We start from the raw sequence: 22,037 nt of genomic DNA, 5'->3' as shown, positions 1-22,037 counted from the left end.
ACTCGGGACGCGCTGGCGAACGGACTCCGTGGTGATGAGGGCACCGCAATCCTAGGCCCATGACAGCCTGCACAGGGAATGTGGTGAGAGCAAAACAAACGAACTACCCATGCTCCCTTTCATGTGCACTCGGTGTGGGGGGGCCCGGCAGCTGTTCCCCTTGACTGACAGATGACAATCTTGCCCAGGCACCTCCACATACCCTCCTCCCCTTCCTCTCATCTTTCACCCCCTGCTGTCACTGCCCGTGTTCCCTGCATGACCCCACTGGAAACAGCAGCCTTGGCAAAAGAGCCAGTGAAGCCGTTACAGTCACTCTCCGGGGCGCGAAAAGGCCTGCTGCCCCAGTGAAACCTGCCTCCCTCCAGAATTCACATTTACTGGCTCGGGTGCTTTTTTTTTTTTTTTTTACAAGTTCGTTAAAGAGGTTGGGAGGCTGCTGGACAGTAAAAGAGACTGATGCAATTAAAACCAGGCTGCTGGGGGAGCATGGCGTGTGTGTTTCCTGTTGGTGGCATGCTCTTTTAGCTGCTTCTCAGTGGCATGTCACTGGAGGGCCGTGAGCAGCCACCCCAGTTTGGGCCATGTAGCCCCTCGGCTGGTCGCCTCTTCACGCGTCTCTCCTCTCATGCTGTGTGACAGTGCAAGGCGCTCCAGGGCAGTAATGTGTCTCCTATTTCAGAGTAGCAGCCGTGGTAGTCTGTATTCGCAAAAAGAAAAGGAGGACTTGTGGCACCTTAGAGACTAACCAATTTATTTGAGCATAAGCTTTCGTGAGCTACAGCTCACTTCACTGGATGCATTCAGTGGAAAATACAGTGAGGAGATTTATATACACACAGAACATGAAAAAATGGGTGTTATCATACACATTGTAAGGACAGTGATCACTTAAGATGAGCTCTTACCAGCAGGAGCAGGGGGGGGGCGGGGGCAGAAAACCTTTTGTAGTGATAATTAAGGTGGGCCATTTCCAGCAGTTAACAAGAACGTCTGAGGAAAAGTGGAGGGGGGGGGCGGAATAAACATGGGGAAATAGTTTTACTTTGTGTAATGACCCATCCACTCCCAGTCTCTATTCAAGCCTAAGTTAATTGTATCCAGTTTGCAAATTAACTCCAATTCAGCAGTCTCTCATTGGAGTCTGTTTCTGAAGTTTTTTTGTTGAAGAATAGCCACTTTTAGGTCTGTAATCGAGTGACCAGAGAGATTGAAGTGTTCTCTGACTGGTTTATGAATGTTATAATTCTTGACGTCCGATTTGTGTCCATTTATTTCTTTTATGTAGAGACTGTCCAGTCTGGCCAATGTACATGGCAGAGGGGCATTGCTGGCACATGATGGCATCTATCACATTGGTAGATGTGCAGGTGAACGAGCCTCTGATAGTGTGGCTGCTGTGATTAGGCCCTATGATGGTGTCCCCTGAATAGATAGGTGGGCACAGTTGTCAATGGGCTTTGTTGCAAGGATAGGTTCCTGGGTTAGTGGTTCTGTGATGTGGTGTGGTGCGGTGCGTGGTTGCTGGTGGGTATTTGCTTCAGGTTGGGGGGCTGTCTGTAAGCAAGGACTGGCCTGTCTCCCAAGATCTGTGAGAGTGATGGGTTGTTGTAAGAATGCTTGATAGAGATCGTGTAGGTGTTTGTCTCTGTCTGAGGGGTTGGAGCAAAGGCAGTTGTATCGTAGAGCTTGGCTGTGGACGATGGATTGTGTGGTGTGGTCTGGGTGAAAGCCGTCAGGAACAGTATCCCTGATAATGTCACGGCAAACCTGGTGGCTGAACTTTGTGACTTTGTCCTCACCCATAACTATTTCACATTTGGGGACAATGTATACCTTTAAATCAGCGACACTGCTATGAGTACCCGCATGGTCCCACAGTATGCCAACATTTTTATGGCTGACTTAGAACAACGCTTCCCCAGCTCTCGTCCCCTAATGCCCCTACTCTACTTGTGCTATATTGCTGACATCTTCATCATCTGGACCCATGGAAAAGAAGCCCTTGAGGAATTCCCCCATGATTTCAACAATTTCCATCCCACCATCAACCTCAGCCTGGACCAGTCCACACAAGAGATCCACTTCCTGGACATTACTGTGCTAATAAGCGATGGTCACATAAACACCACCCTATACCAGAAACCTACTGACCGCTATTCCTACCTACATGCCTCCAGCTTTCACCCAGACCACACCACACGATCCATCGTCTACAGCCAAGCTCTACGATACAACCGCATTTGCTCCAACCCCTCAGACAGAGACAAACACCTACGAGATCTCTCTCAAGCATTCTTACAACTACAATACCCACCTGCTGAAGTGAAGAAACAAATTGACAGAGCCAGAAGAGTACCCAGAAGTTACCTACTACAGGACAGGCCCAACAAAGAAAATAACAGAATGCCACTAGCCGTCACCTTCAGCCCCCAACTCAAACCTCTCCAACGCATCATCAAGGATCTACAACCTATCCTGAAGGACGACCCATCACTCTCACAGATCTTGCAAGACAGGGCAGTCCTTGCCTACAGACAGCCCCCCAACCTGAAGCAAATACTCACCAGCAACCACACACCACACAACAGAACCACTAACCCAGGAACCTATCCTTGCAACAAAGCCCGTTGCCAACTGTGCCCACATATCTATTCAGGGGACACCATCATAGGGCCTAATCACACCAGCCACACTATCAGAGGCTCGTTCACCTGCACATCCACCAATGTGATATATGCCATCATGTGCCAGCAATGCCCCTCTGCCATGTACATTGGCCAAACTGGACAGTCTCTATGTAAAAGAATAAATGGACACAAATCAGATGTCAAGAATTATAACATTCAAAAACCAGTCGGAGAACACTTCAATCTCTCTGGTCACTCAATTATAAACCTAAAAGTCGCAATATTACAACAAAAAGACTTCAGAAACAGACTCCAACGAGAGACTGCTGAATTGGAATTAATTTGTAAACTGGATACAATTAACTTAGGCTTGAATAGAGACTGGGAGTGGATGGGTCATTACACAAAGTAAAACTATTTCCCCATGTTTATTTCTCCTCCCCCCGCCCCCCACTGTTCCTCAGACGTTCTTGTTAACTGCTGGAAATGGCCCACCTTGATTATCACTACAAAAGGTTTTCTGCCCCCCCCCCCCTTGCTGGTAATAGCTCATCTTAAGTGATCACTGTCCTTACAGTGTGTATAACAACACCCATTTTTTCATGTTCTGTGTGTATATAAATCTCCTCACTGTATTTTCCACTGAATGCATCCGATGAAGTGAGCTGTAGCTCACGAAAGCTTATGCTCAAATAAATTGGTTAGTCTCTAAGGTGCCACAAGTCCTCCTTTTCTTTTTGTGTCTCCTATTGCAGCTCATGGGGGCAAAGTTACAGGATCAGAGAGTTGGTGGTTTCTGGGGTTAGGGATAAAACAACAGCAGAAGATGCACAGATTACAGTGCAGTCACCAAAAGGCAGTGCAGCCTTCGGCCAAGGTTCCCTCTCCAAAGGGCTGCTTCTGATTTTCGCTCCTGCTTCTGGCCCCCAGGGGTTGACTATGAGTTTGTATGAAGTGCACAGATTTATTTCCCCTTTGCTCTTTTGTGTCAGATCTTCTGTAACTTTGTCTTTTCATCGCTGACACGTGTCTGTTAGAGACTAACCCAAACCAAAGCCACGGATCTAAATGATCTTGAAGTTAGGAGGTTTTTGACATCCCAACCCAGATCTAAATTTTGCAAGTACCCTCTCTCCGATCCACCCCTGGTTTTACATCCGGCCCACCTGAGCCCTGGGTTCTGAACACTCCCAAAGTCTGAGCTGTTCAAAATCCAGAGCTGGATTCCAAGTCCAATGCTTGTTTTTGTTTCACTTTAAAATCTAGCCCTGTATGTTGACTGTGGAAGCCAGAATGTATGTGGGGTTGGGGGAAGCCTTAACCTTTTGTATTGCTATCTGTGTCTGATTCTAAACTGGCTGTGGAGACCTCCTTGGCTTTAAAGTTCTGGAGGTTTACTTCCACCTACGTGCAAAAAGAGAGGGTGTCTCTTTTACAGGAACTCAGTGCTATTCAATGGAATTCACCCAGTGGGCAGAAAATCACCCACAGCACGGAAGAAATGTTCAGGCTTGAGGACTGTAGTTTTCAGCTGCCCCATTTTCGTTGTGTGTAATGTTTTGTAGATGGGTTAACTTTTGTCAGCGGAGCCTACGTAAGGCAGTAAGGTTAGTTAGATTTTTGTTTGGACTTTCCATGTCTTCAAATGTAACACAATACCAATGTTTTGTGTGCCCCCAGAGTGGCTGCTCCACATAGAAGTTAACAACCTACCATTGCTGCTAGCTAATGGGAGTTGCTCCTTTGGCACAAGTGATAGAGGTCCATTGTAGCTGTCTTTTTTTCTTTTGGGGATTTACTATGCTGTTGAGCCGGTAGTGACTTCTTTGCTAATTGTATTTCTTCTGGCACCCAGCAGAGGAGGATAAAGCAGCTGGATCAATTATCTTTGTGAACAGGTTTGGTGGTTGTTGTTTTTTCAAAATGTCAAGGCTGGAAAACCTTGCTGTGTGAGAGCAGGAGCCACCCCCTGCCAGCCACAGGCTTGGGAGGGGGCTTTTGTCTCAGATGAAAACTGATTCTTTAATTCTGCTGAGGAAACAATAATAATCACCACCCGGAAGGAGCTTTAAGCGATTGCAGCTAACATCCAAACATGGTGAAGGGGAAACATCCCTCCCTGAGGAGTTTTCAGAAGTTGACAAGTGGGAAAATAGACTGGTGATATTCAGACCAACGGAAGGGAATACAAACCACTGCAAACTAATCATTAAGCTGCCAGTCGTTACTGGCACTCAAAGCTGCCCTTACTTACTGCTACCCCCGAGTGTGAGTGTGAGGGTCACACTAGCACTTATAGACCTGATATGGGGAAAAGTTCTTCTCTCCTAACGAGTCTTTATTTACATGGCGCAATGTCTGGGTTGCGTACGTAGCCTTTTTTACACAGCATGTTTCTACAAATGGCAACAATGACCACTGCTTATCCTGCTAAGCTGGTCTGTCTCCTTGCTTCCGTGTGTTCTTCCCATCTGTCTGGTGCATCCTTCTGCTGTCTCTTGTCTTATACATCAATTATCAGCTCTTTGGGGGAAGGGACCATCTTTTTGGTCTGTGTCTGTACAGTGCCTAGCACAGTGGGGTCCTGGTCCGTGAGTGATGCCCTTAGGTACTACCAGCATGCAAATAGTATATAATAATAATGAATAATACAAACAGCATTAAATCAAGCTTCACAACCCACCTAATGATATAATGGTGAGCCACAAAGTCTGGATCCAGAGTCAGCTACAGAGTTTGAGAGTATTTGGATCCTTGACCCCTCTGGGATTAGGGCGAGCAGCGAGATCTGGATCTAGATCCAGAATTTCCATGAAGTTCATACGGTGTTTTTGGATCTCGTCAAGAGGAATTTCCCATGTCCTGCTAAAGCTGCGTAAAGGGAATTGTGCCTTGCTTTGTGGCAGAACCAATGCACTGCGGTAGAGTCCAAGCTGCACCAACTCTTAAGCATCCTGAGTGGTATATCATTGCCCTGTTGTATATGATGGAGCATGAGGTTCCTATTCTGTGGCCCATGGACTGCTAGTGGTCTGCACATCCTGGAGGCTGGCAGGAACAAACGTGCTGAGAACTCTGGAATGCTGGACCCATGAGATGAGATCTCTCCCTGTTTGTTTTAAGGAGTAGGCCGCAGGCTGGAGAAGCTCTGGAAGCCTCCATCATGGAGGGTCTTCTCCAGTTAGGTCAGCTAGACTTTTTATTTTTTTTTTTTCTGGAACTATTTAATTTAGCCCCTTTATCTCTTCACAAATCACCTGTGACAGACTGATTTTTAGAGATGTGTTTGTTTGAAATTATTCATCAAAGCCTTTGTTGGGCAAACCCCAGCCTGTTGGTTACTCATCAAGTGCTCACCACAACTCTAGTTTTGAGTGTTCACTCATCCGAAGCTGCTGCTAGGGATGTATATGACTGGTCACCTACCTCACATGGGATTGTTTCTGCTCCCTGACTGGCTGACGCCCAAGTCGACAAAGTTTTCAGGATTGCCGCACAAACACTTTCAGTATGAATGCATCACGGCATGAGAGTTTGTGACCTTTCCTCTCTTCCCCCCACTGGTTTTGCAAAAGAAAAACTTGCTTACCAAATGCTCATGCAAAGAAAACGCCCAGGGGTCTCGAATACCATGCCACCAGAGCTGTGGCTTGATCAATCGGAGTGTTCACCATTATTATAGTTGAACAAGTCTGCCTTGGTCAGGATTTCAAAGCTCTTTAGGTACCTAACAATGCGGAACAGTGTCGAGTCGGATTTACCAAAGTCCCTCAGCAGGTTGTTAGCACCGAACTCCCAGTGATTTCTTCTTCTGAAACACCAGGGACTTGCCACAGCAGGAGACAGAATTGAAACTAGCTGGATCTGTGTTGCGATCTGCTCTGGGGCCGCCTGTGTTAGAAATATAATTCCATTTTGTTCATTCTCGGTTTTAAATTTTGAGGGAGTCTTTAGCGTTCGAAGTACCTGTATTAACTTGGGGGAGGAGCTGCAGCTGGATGTCCTAGCCTGCTGTTATGTACCTAGCTTTCCAGATAGTGACTCAGCTTCCAGAGGGTCATGTTCCTTTCCTCAAGGTCACACAGGGAGTCAAGTGGCTCGCTGGAGTTACAACAAACCACTTGCCTGGCTCCCAGTTTGGCGTTCTAATCACTAGACCTACAACCCCAATGCCAGAATTATTGGGAAAGATGCTGGTATGTGTAATTCAGAAAGACTTTCAGCAGATACAGTTTTCAGAAGGTCTCTAGCTGAAAGGGTCTAAAGGGAACTTTCCTTTTCAAAATCAAATACAGCAACTCTTTTCCCAGCCTGCTTTGGTTGCTTTAATTTCCCAACACAGGGATGTTTGGTCTGTACACAGGGCTTAATTAGTAATGAAAGAGGTGCTGGGGCTCACGAAATTAGGAGTCAGGGCTCCAGCAATTTTTTTACTTTAATAGTTCATGCGCCAAGCCTAGAGGTGCCGGGGCTCTGACCTGCCAAGCCTAGAGGTGCCGGGGCTATGACCTGGCACAAATTAAGCACCATCCATCCATTTTCTAGAATTTGAATAGCTGTCCAGTCTAGACCCGCCACCTTGCTTGTGGTCTGTGCTTTTTTTTATAGTTATTTTTTAATGACTGGTCATAATTACTGGCCATTTCAGGAAATAAATAGACCATCTACCTCTCTTTGACTCTTTTGTGCCTCCTGTTACATTCTGGGGTGCAACCAGACTAGTCAGGGGCTGCATCTCCACTTGTCCTGTAATGCTGGATTCCTTAAAATGCTCTGCTGCTGTTGCTCCCTGTCTGGATGCTCCAAGCCAGCATCCAAGCCTGCACTGCGGGTCAAGCAGCCCTCGTGCAGCAATTCCGACCCCGGTAGCCTGTTTGTTACATCACAGGCGTGCTCTGGTTTCCACCCGGCTTGGTTACTACTGGACAAGTGACCCCAACACACCCCCAGTCCTGCATTTCCCCCAAACCATCTGTCCTGAAGTGTCCAGGCCCCTCCTGGACCATGCAGGGAAATCATAAGGTTTGTTTGCTCCTTTAAAGAGACAATACCCAGCAGCTATATTAACTAGAGTTAACAGTCACTTCCATTCAAACACAGCACTGGGTTGGTTGAGATTAAAAGTAGAAGAAGTTGGTTAACAAAAGGATGTAGGGTAAGCAATGCCAAGTAAAAGAAATAAAGGTAGAGATGGTTACAAGCAAATAAAAGTGAAAACACACCTCTAAACCCCAAAATCTAGCAAGGTGCAGTCTTTGTTCAATTGGTGGGAGAAACCATCTTAGTCTTCATGCAGCTCAGCCGGATGTCTCTCAGTCAGGACTTTCCACAGAAGTATGAGGTGCTGGTTTCCCTTGTCTTAGGAGAAAGACAAAGATGGAGTTTCTCTCTGCCCCTTTATATTCCCAAGGGAATTGGCTTTGTCCTAAAAGGCCTCCTTCGGGATTCAGTCTCCTGTGTCTCTCTGGGGTGCAGGAGCCATGTTAATTCCCTTGTCTCTCAAGTTCAGAATCAAGATGACCCTTAGATTTGTTTATGTGAACTGAGGTAACCCCCCATTCCTTTGTCCAAGACAGACCTACTGATCCCCTTTACCTAGGCTAGGCTGTCATGTTTAAGACACATTTCTAGTAACATCATGCACAGGGAATTCAGAACTTCACCTATCAGGTTAACCCATGCATTTTACAATGATATGAATGGCCCGTGTGGTGGTAGCTTTCATGTGGTACCTCACAAGGCATGTTTTGTACAAATATTATTGCAGTGGTGTGGGAGTGTTGAGAACCATTGAACCAAACTGTAAACCCTGCATATGATGGAAACCGCTTCAAGACGGGGGGGGGGGTGCAGCCGCACACCCAGCATCCCTAGTTCCAGCACTTAGGAGGGTGTCTAGGGTCACCCCCCCTTCACTGTCGTATCTGAACACCACATCATCTGTCACGTATTTACCCTTGCAATGTCCCTCTGAGCGAGAGAAGGGTTTTTATCCCCATGTTAAGGTGGGGAGCTGAGCTGAGGTGACTTGCCAGGGATCCCAAAGGAAGTCCATAGCAAAGCAGGGACCTGAATGCAGGTCGCCGGCTCCTAGGCTGCTCTGTCCTTCCTCCCACCCCCCGCATCGGCCTGTTTCCATATGCTGTACTGACTTCGGTTTTGACCCAGCGTCCTCTGCAGAGCAGAGCGCGGGCTTCACCTCCGCCCTCCATGTCCTTTGTGCAGGGATCATAGCTCTGTATTTACTAGGTGGGATATTTTTATAATGTATCTAGTGACCAAACTGCCAGGGCACCCTTTCTAGTGTTACGGAAGGCAGGACATGGATCCAAGCTGGACTTCTGAACATAGCATCTTTGCTTACTATTGGAGTGCCATTGGCCACAGGGTCTTCCCTCTCTGCCCAATCAGGGTGGCTGCAGGATGGGAGCTAGCAGTATCTTGGTGACTGAATATGAGACTCTGGGGGTTTATGTCATCACTATATTTCAGAAGTTACAGAACATGAAAGCTATTCTTACCTAAGAGGCATGTTGCTGAGCCAGCTTCTCTGGCCTCACGACACCTTCTTTTTAAAGGTTTTGATGTAATGCAAATTTAAAATAAAGACGGCCCAGTGGCTCTTATTTTACTAGTGATAAAATGAAGCATGGACCCAAGCCAAACCCCAAACTTCACTAGAGGGAGGACAGGAAAGCCTTGCAGCACATTCAGATCCAAAAGTCATCAAGGGAGAGGCCCGAGCGGCAAAGTTCAGACTAGTTTAGGGTCTAGTAGCGTTTGGGGGTGTCTGGTTTTGCGTTATGACTTACATGCCTTATCATGAAGCAGATATTTTTCTGACCTAGTCCGTGCATACTGCTCATCTGTATCTTGCTGAGGCATCCGCTAGCTATCCCCTCCATGACAGTGGGCCCCACTGGAAGCCAGACATCTTGGTTAACAGCAGAGAGCATTCAGGGTCTCTGCAGCTGCCCCATCTTCTGAGAGTGCAGTTCATCCTACGCCTATAGCTGCAGCACACTGAATATTTGGGAGAGCCTTCCGTTCAAAATTGCGCTTTTAATGGGCCGTACGTACAGGCTGGGGATGTCCTAGTGCCCTCTACTGGATGGAATGTCAAATCGGAGTAGCTTTCACCCTCTAGTGGCTGCAACCTATACCGGCTGTAAGCCCTATTACTACGACTAGGGCTATGTCTAAACTACAAGCTCGGGGCGCGATTCCCTTGCGGGCATACGCATTCTTCCGCTAGCTTTCACCCATCTGTCATGAGTATAAATAGCAGTGTAGCTGCAGCAGTATGGGTACTAGCTGAGCCAGGCCGAGTACATACCCACTGGTTTCAGGTGGACTGTGCTCAGTGCGGCTAAGCCGGGACTTCACTTCCCTTACCCATGCTGCCACTGCTACAGTGCATGAGTGCGTGTACACGAGCCGGGGAATCACACCCCTAGCTCGTAGTGTAGACATTGCCCAAGGGAGATTTTACCTTGTGTGTATTTTTGAAGCAGAAAGCCCTGAAGTGGAGCCTAGCTAGTGAGCGTAAAACCAAGTGTGAATTAGGAAAACCATTATTACTTCTACCTGGGCTAGTCCACCCCCAGTGTTTTCCAGACTCCGTAATTCTAGTTAGTGACTCACTGGTTATCAATGTTCAAGCATGTTGCCTTTTCCTAAGAAATAGACTGTCTGAAATATGACCAGAAAAAATGGTGGAGACTAAAATGAGGGTGAAGTTCATTGTGTGACATTCGGCACAAGCAGAAAGTTGCCCTGTGCAAAAGGAAGAAGGCAGGACAACAGAGTGTTCCATGGCTGAATGGGAATGACTGGTTCTTTCACCAAAACTACCAGCTTTGTGTTTGATTTTTAGAGAGATGATACAAAGTCGATCAGACCCTACATTTAGACTGAAATTTTCAAAGGGTGGGTGCGTACAATGAAGCCTAAATATAAATGGCCCAATTTTTCAGACGAGCAGAGCATCTGCAGTGCCTATTGACTTGGTGCTAGGAGACTGTGCCTTATCGGAGCTGCTGCTGTTCACAGACCTATAAATCCAAACTCCTGACCATTCATGATCATTAGAGATCCTTTAGCTCCTTTTGGAAAGGGAAAGGTGTCAACGCTAGTGTCCTAGCCAAATTCGAGTAATTCCTGTTGCATCCTATGAAGTGAGCTGTAGCTCACGAAAGCTTATGCTCAAATAAATTGGTTAGTCTCTAAGGTGCCACAAGTACTCCTTTCTTTTTGCGGATACAAACTAACATGACTGCTACTCTGAAACCTAAATTCACCTGGTAGTTTCAGCTGGGGAAGCTATTAGTTCATGTCCCTTCCTAAAAATTGTTGTGTGCAGAGTGGCTGCCACATTCCACCCCAGAGGTGGCTGCATTTCAATGGGGGATGAGTGATTCTCTTGGGCCTATGTATGCTGAATTATCTGGGGACCCTTGGATGAAAGTTGCTCTCTAAATACAACTTCTTATTGTAACTCTCCCATGTGGTCATTTTAGTTGAATTTTCCTTTCACCAAAAAAATCAAACACCAAGTCCTCTAAAGCTTCTAAGTGAAAAGAGAAGGGACATGTGTATCATAGAATCATAGAAGATCAGGATTGGAAGGGACCTCAGGCGGTCATCTCATCCAACCCCCTGCACAAAGCAGGACCAATCCCCAACTAAATCATCCCTGCCAGGGTTTGGTCAAACCTGACCTTAAAAACCTCAAAGGAAGGAGATTCGACCACCTCCCTAGGGAACCCAGTCCAGTGCTCCAGTGTGAGTTGCTCTGGTCTGAGAGACTCCCTTGGGTTGATGCTGAACCTGCTTATTCTTGTATTCTAACAAGTGTGCTTGCAACGGCAGGCATCGTGCGATCTCTAGCCTACATAGAAATGCTAAGCAGTCAGCACAGGCACCCGGCGACAATATTGTGATTTGTTGGGAAGAATTAGCAGTTACAAGGAGACACGGGCCACATTCCTCAAAGGGAAACCCGAAGGAAGTGTGGTCAGAGCAGGGAGCCGGGAATCCTGGATTCTATTCCATCTGTGCTGCCAGGCCGCCGACATAAGAGGTGCCGGGGGGTGGGGGTGGGAAGGGGAGCAATTGTCCAGGGGCCCGGATTTAAAAGGGCCCAGGGGCCACCACCACCAGCCGTGCAGCGGGGCTAAGGCGGCTTCCTGCCTGCCTTCACTCCACACCGCTCCCGGAAGTGGCCAGAATAGCCCTACGGCCCCTGTGGGGACAGGGGATCTCCACGTGCTGCCCCTGCCCCGAGCACCGACTCCGCAGCTGCCATTGGCCGGGAACTGCGGCCAATGGGAGCTTCCAGGGTGGTGCCTGCTGGCAGCGGTGCACGGAGACCCCCTGGGCTCCCCGCCTAGGAGTTGCTGCCAGAGAGGTGTGCCGGTTGCTTTCAGGAGCCGCCTGAGATAAGCGCCAACCCCCTAACCTCCTCCTGCACCCCAACCCTCTGCCCCAGCCTAGAGCCTGCACCCCATACCCACTCCCAGAGCCTGCACCCCACTCCTGCACCCAAACTCCCTCCCAGAGACTGCACCCCTCACCCCCTCCCACACCCAAACTTCCTCCCAGAGCCTGCACCCCGCACTCCTTCTGCACCCCAACCCCCTGCCCCAGCCTGGTGAAAGTGAGTGAGGGTGGGGGAGAGCAAGAGACAGAAGGAGGGGGGATGGAGTAAGCGGGGGAGGGGGCCTCAGGGAAGGGACAGGGGGTGGAGCAATGGTCTTTGGGTTTGAACAATTAGACAGCTGGCAACCCTACCGGGCGGGCATGTAGAAGCCCTGGCCCATACTGGAAAAGCGTGCCTGGCAGCTCGCTGGGCACGAGCAGGGCAGGCGCAGCACCGCCCAAATGTCAAGTGGACTGGGTCCACGCGGGCGTGGCTCATGTGTGCGTGGGAGCCCATTGACTGTTCTGCCCTGGGGCCCAGAATTGCTGTCGGCTGGCCTGTCTGTCGCTGACTCTGTATGACCTTTGGGAAAGCTGCGTCACTTTTCTGTGCCTTGGTTTCCCCATCAGTAATGTGGATCTAGCCAAACCAACCTAGAGTGTGATCTCACAGGCAGTTGCCTAGACACCCTCACAAGTGTAATTCCTCTTTCACAGAGTCCCACTGAGCTCCAAGGGCCTCTGTATGGGGGTCAGTGATGGTGGGATGAAGCCGATAGCAAGGTGATGTGAAACTGACTGGTAATTAATAAAGGTCTGTAAAGAATTTTAAGGCCCTTGGGTGAACAGAGCTATATAAAGTGTTTTCTCCCCTGCCCCGTCCTCCTAACTAATAAACATCATTTTGTGCTCATTAAATTCAGAAGCAGATAAGTGGCATGTAGTTACACTCATGGAAAATTAATTCCTGAATTTCATAAGTGTTAGCAAATTTGTACATTTCCAGGAAACTGGAATTTCATGAATACCCGAGTGTGCCATTTCTTATCTCCCTTCCAGGGGCAACAAGTGTCAGTTTGCTACAGATGGCTTTGGCCCATCTGTCCTAGAACTGAGCACAGAATTCTTCACGATTACTAGGTTACTAATATTAAAACACTGGACTGCTAGTAGTTTTTAACTTGTGCTGATAGCCATTCCAGCATGCGTTGCTCAGCTTGCTTGGCTGGGTGGTGGTATTCGAATTCCCTCAGTTACTCAAACCTAGAGGAAGTGGTCACAAAGATTTTGGAATTTACCAGCATACCACATATTGCGCATCAGCTTCTTTCACGTGCAGTAGGATGATCCTGAGTGGGAAGCCACAGTGGTGCTGACAATGGGGTACTTACCTTCCCTTTGTCACCACTCCCAGTCTCCGGGGTTCAGCTAACGAATGTTTTATAGGGAAGAAACAGTCCTGCTAGGTCTCCCTTCCAGGACATGAAAGGGCTGAGGGTTATCCCTGCATTAGTCACCTAGTCTGTCTATCCATTTCTAAGGCACTGTTTCCGAAGACTTGAGTACTCTTTCTGTCTCTGAAATAAACAAAGCCCTAGGCTTTGCCCTCTAGTACATCGGTGTAACTCCATTGATTTAAAGGGGTTACTCCAGCTTTATGCACTGTAGCTGAGATGAGAACCTGCCCCAACTAAATAAAAGCAAGCAAGTCAGGATTTAGGATCTGCCTAACCTCTGCTGCTCCTTCACCTGGGACGCTAGAGGCCATCTTCAGCAAGACTGGGCTGGGAGGACTGAACCTCTGAGTGCCATGTGAGGTCATGTGCATGGCAGATTCCAGAGAGGCATCCTCAGGATTGAAGCTGTTGCAGTTGCTGTGGGTTCATTGGGTACAGGAAGCCTCACACTGAGACTAGCAGCATCCAGAGGGGTGGACTATGTGTGACTCATGGGACTGTGAAAGAGGTTGCAAGGTGTGTGGTGGAGTGTAACTGGCTGAGGGTGCAGACACCAGCTCCTGCTGCTGCCATGGGGCGGAGGGGTGCAGGGAAGAGCAGCAATATGGCAGTGTAAGCAGGAGGAAAACCAGAAGAGGCAGCCAGGTGACGCGCCAGAAACCTCAGGCAGCATGACACATCAGGGTGGGAGAAGCAGGTGAGGGAGAAGCAGCTGCATCCCAGAGGCACTTAAGGCTGCTAATGAAAGGGGGGAGTGAAAGGTGAATGAGGTCATTCTGGGGTGTACCAAGCTGGGCTGCGTTCATGAGCCCCTCTTCCACAATGTAACCCACTTGTTTTAATCCAAGATAATTCAGCGCTCACACTCGCTCACAAAGCCTGTCTACGTGAAGGGGATTTTTGTACTACGCTTTGAGGCCAGAAGCCAGTGGAATGAACCCGATAGTCCCCATGCAGATGCAAGGATCCTTGAACCCAGGGCCATCAGCAGTAAAAACACAAGCCTCTACCACCTGAACGACAAGAGTCACGCAGCTGTCAGCAGAGCAGGCTGCTGTAGGGGCCAGCCACTAGAGCACGACATGGTTGCCAATGCTAAGCCAACGTTAACACCCTAGGCTGGGTAGGGCATGCGGGATATGCTGTTTTGATTTTTTTCATTGGGACTTTTCTCCCTCTCTCTCTGTTCTTCCGCCACTTCCATTTCTCACCCCATCGTCACCATTTCTATTGGCTTTTGGCCCCTCTCCCTTGGGTCCTTCCTAAACCCATCAGCATTTGTCTGAGTCAGGATTACAAACTCGCCGCGACCCGGGGGGTTGGAAATGAGGCACCAGGGGTCAGATTCTGAGCTGGTCTAAATCGCCGGAGCGCCATCCACTTTGGGGCTCTGGCCATCAGTGGAGCTACATCAATTCTGAGCCGCCGAGAATCTGGCCTAAGGAGATTCCCCTTCCCTCGCTGTCACCAGTCCAGTTTCCCCAGAGTGCTTCTGCAGCAGAACGATCATCTCGTCTCCCTCCTCTGCCCACAAATATCTCCACTTAACACCACGTCCTTCTGTTGCAGGAGCCCGCGATGTTGCAGGACATCCTGGAAAGATGGAGACCTGATCTCCCCTGCGACTGTGTGCACCACATGCTAACAGGTTTGGCTCTCCCTTCGATCGGCTCATGGAAAGTGTAGGTGTTTGCTTTGGGCTACGATGACAAGAGAAATACCTTTGTGAGGCGAGGCCTGGGTGGATTGGGGCGTGACGCAGAGGAAGTCAGCATTCAGGGATTTGTTCTCTTTGTGTGAGACCTAGTCACTTTAATTACACCCAGAGTGGTAACTAACTTTTCTTCTTAATTTAGAGTATTAATCACTGTTAATATCTCCTTTCTTGGCTAAACTGATGAAGATTGCAACTGTAATTTTAGGGAGCCCAAGATTTATTGCAGGAGTGTCTGACTGCAGGCGGCCAGGGGGTTCTGCTGGGAGTGCTGCGTAATGTATGACAGAATGGAGTAGAAATCAGATCGGCGTGTAGCCCGGGGCAGGATACCTGGCTTCAGAAAAAGACTGTGGTGAAAGGAATCTTTAAAACCAGGCTGGGGAAAATCTAGTCAATTCAAGGAAAGATAGGGGAGGTGGAGACAGCAAGATGCAAAGAGGACGGGACTGCTGTGTTTTTTCTGATCCTGATACCCGGGAAGTCATTGGCAAAGCTCCCACTGGCTTCAAGGCAGGCACATGCTTGTGCTCTTTTGTGTCAATTCATCTTTACCTGGCCCTTGTAAAGAGATCAAATTAGTTTGAACTCCCACACAGGGTCAGAATCTCTGCAGGGTGGTGCTGGTCTGTTCTGTCCGAATCCCTGGATTAAGTCTCCAGGGGGTAGCCAGGGGATGGGGTTGTGTAGGATGTAAATTGATCACGGCTCCAGATTTGAATGCCTTGTCAATGCTATTCTCAGCCTAGCTCACGCGGCGGTCCCGCTGGTGTTTCTCTAAAAGATCTGGTCTCGGAATTACTGTGGGGCAGGTCTCTGGCCTGTGCTCTGCGGGAGGCCTGACTCAAGGATCGCAATGGTCCCTTCTGCCCTTGCCGTCTAGGACTCTAAGATTCTGATCTCCTTTACTCACGGCTAAACCAAGAGACACTCCAAATCACTCTACATCAGGAGTTGCACTGGTGCAAAATGAATGCAAGTGAGATGAGACCAGACCAGACCCACAGCATGCCCCTGCCCCGCACCGTACAGAGAGCACTTCCTGCACCGGGATGCACACTCAGCACCTTGCATTTATGTCTCGCGCTGCTGCAACAGGGTAATGGCCCAATGCCCCAAATACCTAGTGGACCAAAACCACACAGAACAATCCCCCATGTTTCTGTTGGCCTCCCAGGAAAGTTGCACAGTGAGTGCCGGGTATTTAGAGCAAATCAAAGCCCAATTTCTAGTGAGGAGCAGGCACGTGTCTTCAGCTGGGAGGCACAAGAACCACGATGACTGCAACCGACTTTAGATTTAGTTAAGTTTGAAACTGGAAGCAGCATTTTGGGGGCAGGGGGAAAGGAGAAGATGATCCTGAGCAAAGCAAAACCAGGAAAGGCTCCCACGAATTCTATCATATGGCTCCCCTTCACTGTAGCATCTGTGCTTCATGTATTTACATAAGAACGGCCCTACTGGGTCAGACCAATGGCCTATCTAGCCCAGTGTCCTGTCTTCCAACAGTGGCCAATGCCAGGTGCCCCAGAGGGAATGAACATAACAGGGAATCATCAAGTGATCCATATCTGTCTCCCATTCCCAGCTTCTGGCAAACAGAGGCTATGGACACCATCCCTGCCCATCCTGGCTAATAGCCACTGGTGGACCTATTCTCCATGAACTTATCTAGTTCTTTTTTGAACCCTGTTATAGTCTTGGTCTTCACAACATCCTCTGGCAAAGAGTTCCACAGGTTCACTGTGTGTTGTGTGAAGAAATATTTTCCTTTGTTTGTTTTAAACCTGCTGCCAAATTTTATTTGGTGACCCCTAGTTCTTGTGTTATGAGAAGTAGTAAACAACACTTCCTTATCTACTTTCTCTACTCCAGTCATGATTTTATAGACCTCAGTCATATCTCCCTTTAGTCATCTCTTTGCCAAGTTGAAAAGTCCATCTTATTAATCTCTCCTCATATGGAAGCTGTTTCATACTCCTAATCATTTTTGTTGCCCTTTTCTGAACCTTTTCCAATTCCAATATATCTTTTTTGAGATGGGGCGACCACGTTTGCACGCAGTATTCAAGGTGTGGGCGTACCGTGGATTTATCTAGAGGCAACATGATATTTTCTGTCTTATTACGATCCCTTTCTTAATGATTCCCAACATTCTGTTCGCTTTTCTGCCGCTGCACACTGAGTGGATGTTTTCAGAGAACTCTCCACGATGACTATTTGTCTTCAGGGCACTCCTCTGAGGCAGGGCAGGGCTATTATCCCCATTTTACAGATGGGGAACTGAGCCACAGAGAAAGGGAGTCTGTGGCAGAGCAGGAACTTGAACTCAGGTCTCCTGGCTCGCGCTCTAGTCACTGCACCGTCCTTGCCCTCTGTGAGCCTGCTTAGCAGAGATTCACATCGTTCTAGTCTGAGAGACGGAAAGGGTTCCTGTGGCTTGCCTGGGCACAGACTGGGAATCAGGAAACCTTGCTTCTCCTCCCAGTTTTGCTGCTCACTCACAGCGTCAGCCCAGCCAGGTCACTTCCCCATCTGTAAAATGAGGCCGTGGCCCTCGGGTGCCTTTTGTAACAGCCCTTGGTGATCTCCAGGTGAAATGCATGACGTGAGAACTCAGCACCAGGATTTCAAAAGGGCTCAGCACCCGCTGTGCACCCAACTTATATCGGGGTCCCCAGGAAAGTCTGATATTTCTACATACCTGGAATGATACTGTAAACATTTTGATGTTTTGAAACTAAAGTTTTATGTTGGTCTGAAATGAAAAAATTTGCTTCCAATCAATGTTTTTTTTAACTGGAAATGAAATTGTTTAAAGTCAATATGAAACAAACACCAAAAATTTTGAGACTTGGTCTGGTTTCTGATCTGTTGTGCTGAGCACATCCCAGTGTGACCCCGAACCCAGTGGCATGTTAGTGGATGGCCCTAGGGGTGCACAGGAGGTATCTGTGCTGATCAGGGGATGGGGAGCCTAGTACTATTTTGGCTCATTCATCCTTTGGCCAGGGGAGATTCCATGCAAGAGTCGCTGTCCCTTCTGCGTCTTGCTCCCGATGAATAAATAGCATCCCTAAAGAATAAGGGCTAACGCTGCAGGGAACAAGAATGACAGAAGTCGTAGCAGGTGGCAGCACCTGTGCCCTATCTAATTCCAGCCCCATCTGCAATACATCCCAGCTGGAGAGAATGCAACCGAAATAGACTCTGAAAGTGACTCAGAGTCGGGGTTGGGGGCGGGGGGGAACAGTATGTGGTGACCCTGGCTTCAGAAACATAACCTGCTGCGGGGGAGGGCTAGTGTCTGTGGGGAAAACTTTGGCCCTTTCTGTCAAACAGCTGTGGGTGATTCCCCTTCCGAACTCACCCTTCCCCTCCCCAAAGCTGGCTGCTGGAGTCTAGCTAGCTGGAAGGGGACGAGCTAGAATCCCCATGTGCTGGAATTGCAGAGCAGCTGCTGTGGTATTAGTGTTTGACATACTAGCTGGTCTCTGGACTAACTTTCAAGTGGCTTCTTCTTCAGAGAGATGTGTGAGCTTCTCATACTGGAGTCCCTTGTCAGATTCTCTTTTTTTTTTCCTCTCCTTTTTCTTTCCTCCCCATTTTCTGGTGCTTGTCTGAACTGTAGCCCCAAGTTTTTCAATGTTCATCCATCACTAAGACACATGCACGGTGGGCTATGAATTTCCAGGGGTCAAAGCTTGGAGAAATATATTGCTCTGCATGGTGTCACTAAGCGAGTGCATACTGCATGGTGCTGCTAACCTAGGATGTGTACCTGTGGCCGTGTTACGGACACTGGATGTGGAGGACGTACTCTGGCAGAACAATATTGCAATAGACTCACGAGGGAAACGGGCAAGGGAATGAGAAAGGTTAACAGGCCATTACCTATGAAAAAACTATAGACTGTTTGTTTATCTTAGGGTTGAATAATGACAAGAGCAAAATAACTTCCAGACCCTCTTCCTTGTTCCTCCGAGTGGCTCGAGTCCGTGGTTGGAGTTCCCTCAACTCATTGCTCGTATCTTACAAACAGAACTTAAATCAACACAGACAGTTGTGACAGCTGACACAGCCCACAGAGAGCAGCTCAGCACAATGGCAATGACTTATTCCACCATCAGCTCGGATCTGGGGCAGACAGAAGCCACGTGAAAGGAGTGAGTCATAATTTTTTTTTCATTCATCGCGGCTTTTGTCTGCTTGACAAAATGTCCTTTTGGTGTGTTATGGTCTTGACTTTATTTTTTCTTCTTTGCTTCCTCCATTCAGGATTGTCTCCCAATGACAACATCAACTCCCACCACCAAAGGGCTAGAACCTGCACAAACCACCAGGCTTCTGAAGAAGTAATTCCACATCCTTACCAGGAAATGTGTTTTGCAGGTTTATAAGCCAAGGTGTAGCTGGTGTTCCCCGAGCCTTTCTGCCCTCCTTAAAAGCCAGCAGGTGAGAACTCAGCAAACGTAACACCATAGGTAACGTGTTTAGGGATGGGCACGCTGGTTCAGGTAGAAGGAGCAATAACCCAAACTGGACCTTTGCCCATTTTTTGGGACATGACTCAACCTAAACTGGACTTTCATCCATTTCACAAACCTAAACCTGAACGTTCACTGGAACAGACGCCTGTTAAAGTTCAGAGAAATTTGGTTAACTCTCGGCTGTGTTCATGCACCGCTGCCCTCCTCCAAAGTCAGTAATTTGAACATCAGCTTATGTTGTACCCCTGGACCGCTGTGCACTTCAAGTCTCTGAGATTTACGCCACACTTGGCCTCAACCCAACCTGTTCCTTCAGCTTTGCCGACAGTGGGTTAGATAATTGGAGCAGAGGGGATGAGTGTGGTGAGACCATCCAGCCGCTTGACATGGTTTGACTGTGTGTGTGGTTTTGACGAGGAGAGTAATTGGATATTCCTCCTCTGAGTTAACACTACAAAACAGGAGCAAAGGGCTGCAGTGTAGCAGGGGTGGGATTTTTTTTTCTTACTGCACTGTGCACAGTTCTGGTGCTCGTTCCTCCTGGATAAGAGCTATACAGCAAAGGAGCAACTGGCTTCATAACCTCTTTCCCGTCGTGCTGAAACCCTAACCTGAGGAGTTCTTCAGCTACTCAGGGAATCTTCTAGGTTTCATGTTCGCCCTGGGGCGAGACGGTTGTCTATTGTATTTCCCTGTTATGATATGAACAATTCTCTTGGAATTCAGCTAGCGTCGCTAAGGGTCAGGCTGCATGGGATCTTCCTTTTATCTCCCTCGTTTCACTGACTCAAGCTTATGATGAAAGGCTAATCTCCCTCTTTCTTCTGCTAATACCCTTTTTCTAAAGGGAATCTAGGGTTGGTGAAAGGGGCTGGATTGACATCCCTGGAACCTTAAATCTCATAGTTCTCCTAAGAACAGGTGCCCAGGCAGTAACGGTGTAAGAGTTTACTGGGAATCAACACGGGATTACTCCCTTTCTGCAGTTATACTAGCCAGGCTATAATGTTAGTAGGGTAGATATCAATGCTCAGGCTTGAGGACAGAAGCCAGCCGCTAACTCTCCCCAGCCCTACACTCCCATAGCCAAGGGTAGCAGAGGGCACCGGCCCCTTTAAGAGCAGGCCACTGCCAGCTCACCTCTTCTGGAGGTTAGGCTCTTCAAGGGAGGGGGGTTTCTAGGAGATGCACTCTCCCAAGAGTGGCTGAGCTGAATGCCCCCCGACTGCATAAGACAGAAATCACATGGTGGCCAAGCTATAAAACGAGCTGCTCTGTTCTCAGGGGGAGAAGTGAGTGGCAGGAGGAGATGTCTCTCCCCCGCAGTGCATGCAGACGTATCCAGGGAAGGGGCTGTGGGGAAGGGTCAGATGGAGAAGGACACTGAGGAAAAGAGAAGCAAGAAGGAAAATGCCTGGGGGCAATATAACACTGGTGGGCTGCAGGTCCTGTGTTGGGGGGTGAGCTGTTATTTAGGGGCCTCACGCTGGATTGGCTGGAGGGCTAAACCCCAGCAAGGCCAGGGAGAGAGCGTAGACCACCAGCAGGGAGAGAGGCAAACAGAGGTGTGGGCACGTGACTCCATACCAAGAGAGGTAAGAACCCATTAGGGGGCTGTTTTGGAATAACTTTCTTTGTGTGGATTGGAAAGCTGCTTCTGCGCTATCTGGAGATGGATACTGAATTAGCTGAACTACTGGATGTCCCTAAGCGATCCCTATCCTCCTCCCTAGCCTGCCTGTGTGCCCAGCCAGGCCTCGGAGTGGCTGCCCCTAGGGGCAACGAACCAATTCATATCTCCAGCATTACTGAGCCCTGCAAAAAGGGGATTAACAGAGCTCGAGACACCTATCTAATGCGGACTGTATTAAGACGGGTAACCTAGTCCAGATACTGTGGACCACTGCGGAGTGATTTTTGTTCACTACTGACACAGACCGCAGCCTAGAGATGAAAAGCTGGAATCAGTGTAGAGGAGAAAGGCCTTGGGTTCCACTGCTAATCTCTGTTGGAGGCACAGTCCTGCCCGAAGGATAATTGCTGCTTTTTAGGGGAATAAATGAAAAATTGAGAAATATTTGTTGCAAAATTAATGAGGAGGAGGGTTGGCCCGATCTGAGCAGCAGAGTTCAGCAGTCACTCTGAGCTCGTGTGAGGAAAGGGACCAGGAATAACTTGCTGCTCAAGAGACTCTGGAGAAAGCAAGGTGACCTAGCTCCGTAAATTCGGCCTGGGATCTGGAAGGCATGCTGAGCGCCTCCCCTTTCTGCCGCCAGCACCACTGCCAGCCACCACGTGGGGTAAAGATGCTGTTCTGGTGGTGTGA

At 48.5% G+C, this 22,037-nt stretch overlaps 1 long non-coding RNA gene across 1 annotated transcript; it reads left to right on the top strand.

Moving 5' to 3' along the window:
* Nucleotides 1–15,073: 15,073 nt before the first annotated feature.
* On the top strand, nucleotides 15,074–21,827 carry LOC122461698. The gene is made up of 3 exons (XR_006283807.1): nucleotides 15,074–15,155; nucleotides 19,151–19,387; nucleotides 19,500–21,827. It is a non-coding gene; the product is annotated as an uncharacterized LOC122461698 (long non-coding RNA).
* Nucleotides 21,828–22,037: the final 210 nt, after the last annotated feature.

The sequence above is a fragment of the Chelonia mydas genome, chromosome 9 (genome assembly GCF_015237465.2).
Source record: "Chelonia mydas isolate rCheMyd1 chromosome 9, rCheMyd1.pri.v2, whole genome shotgun sequence".
In the NCBI taxonomy this organism is placed as follows: Eukaryota; Metazoa; Chordata; order Testudines; family Cheloniidae; genus Chelonia; species Chelonia mydas.
This window is presented reverse-complemented; position numbering and strand designations above follow the sequence as displayed.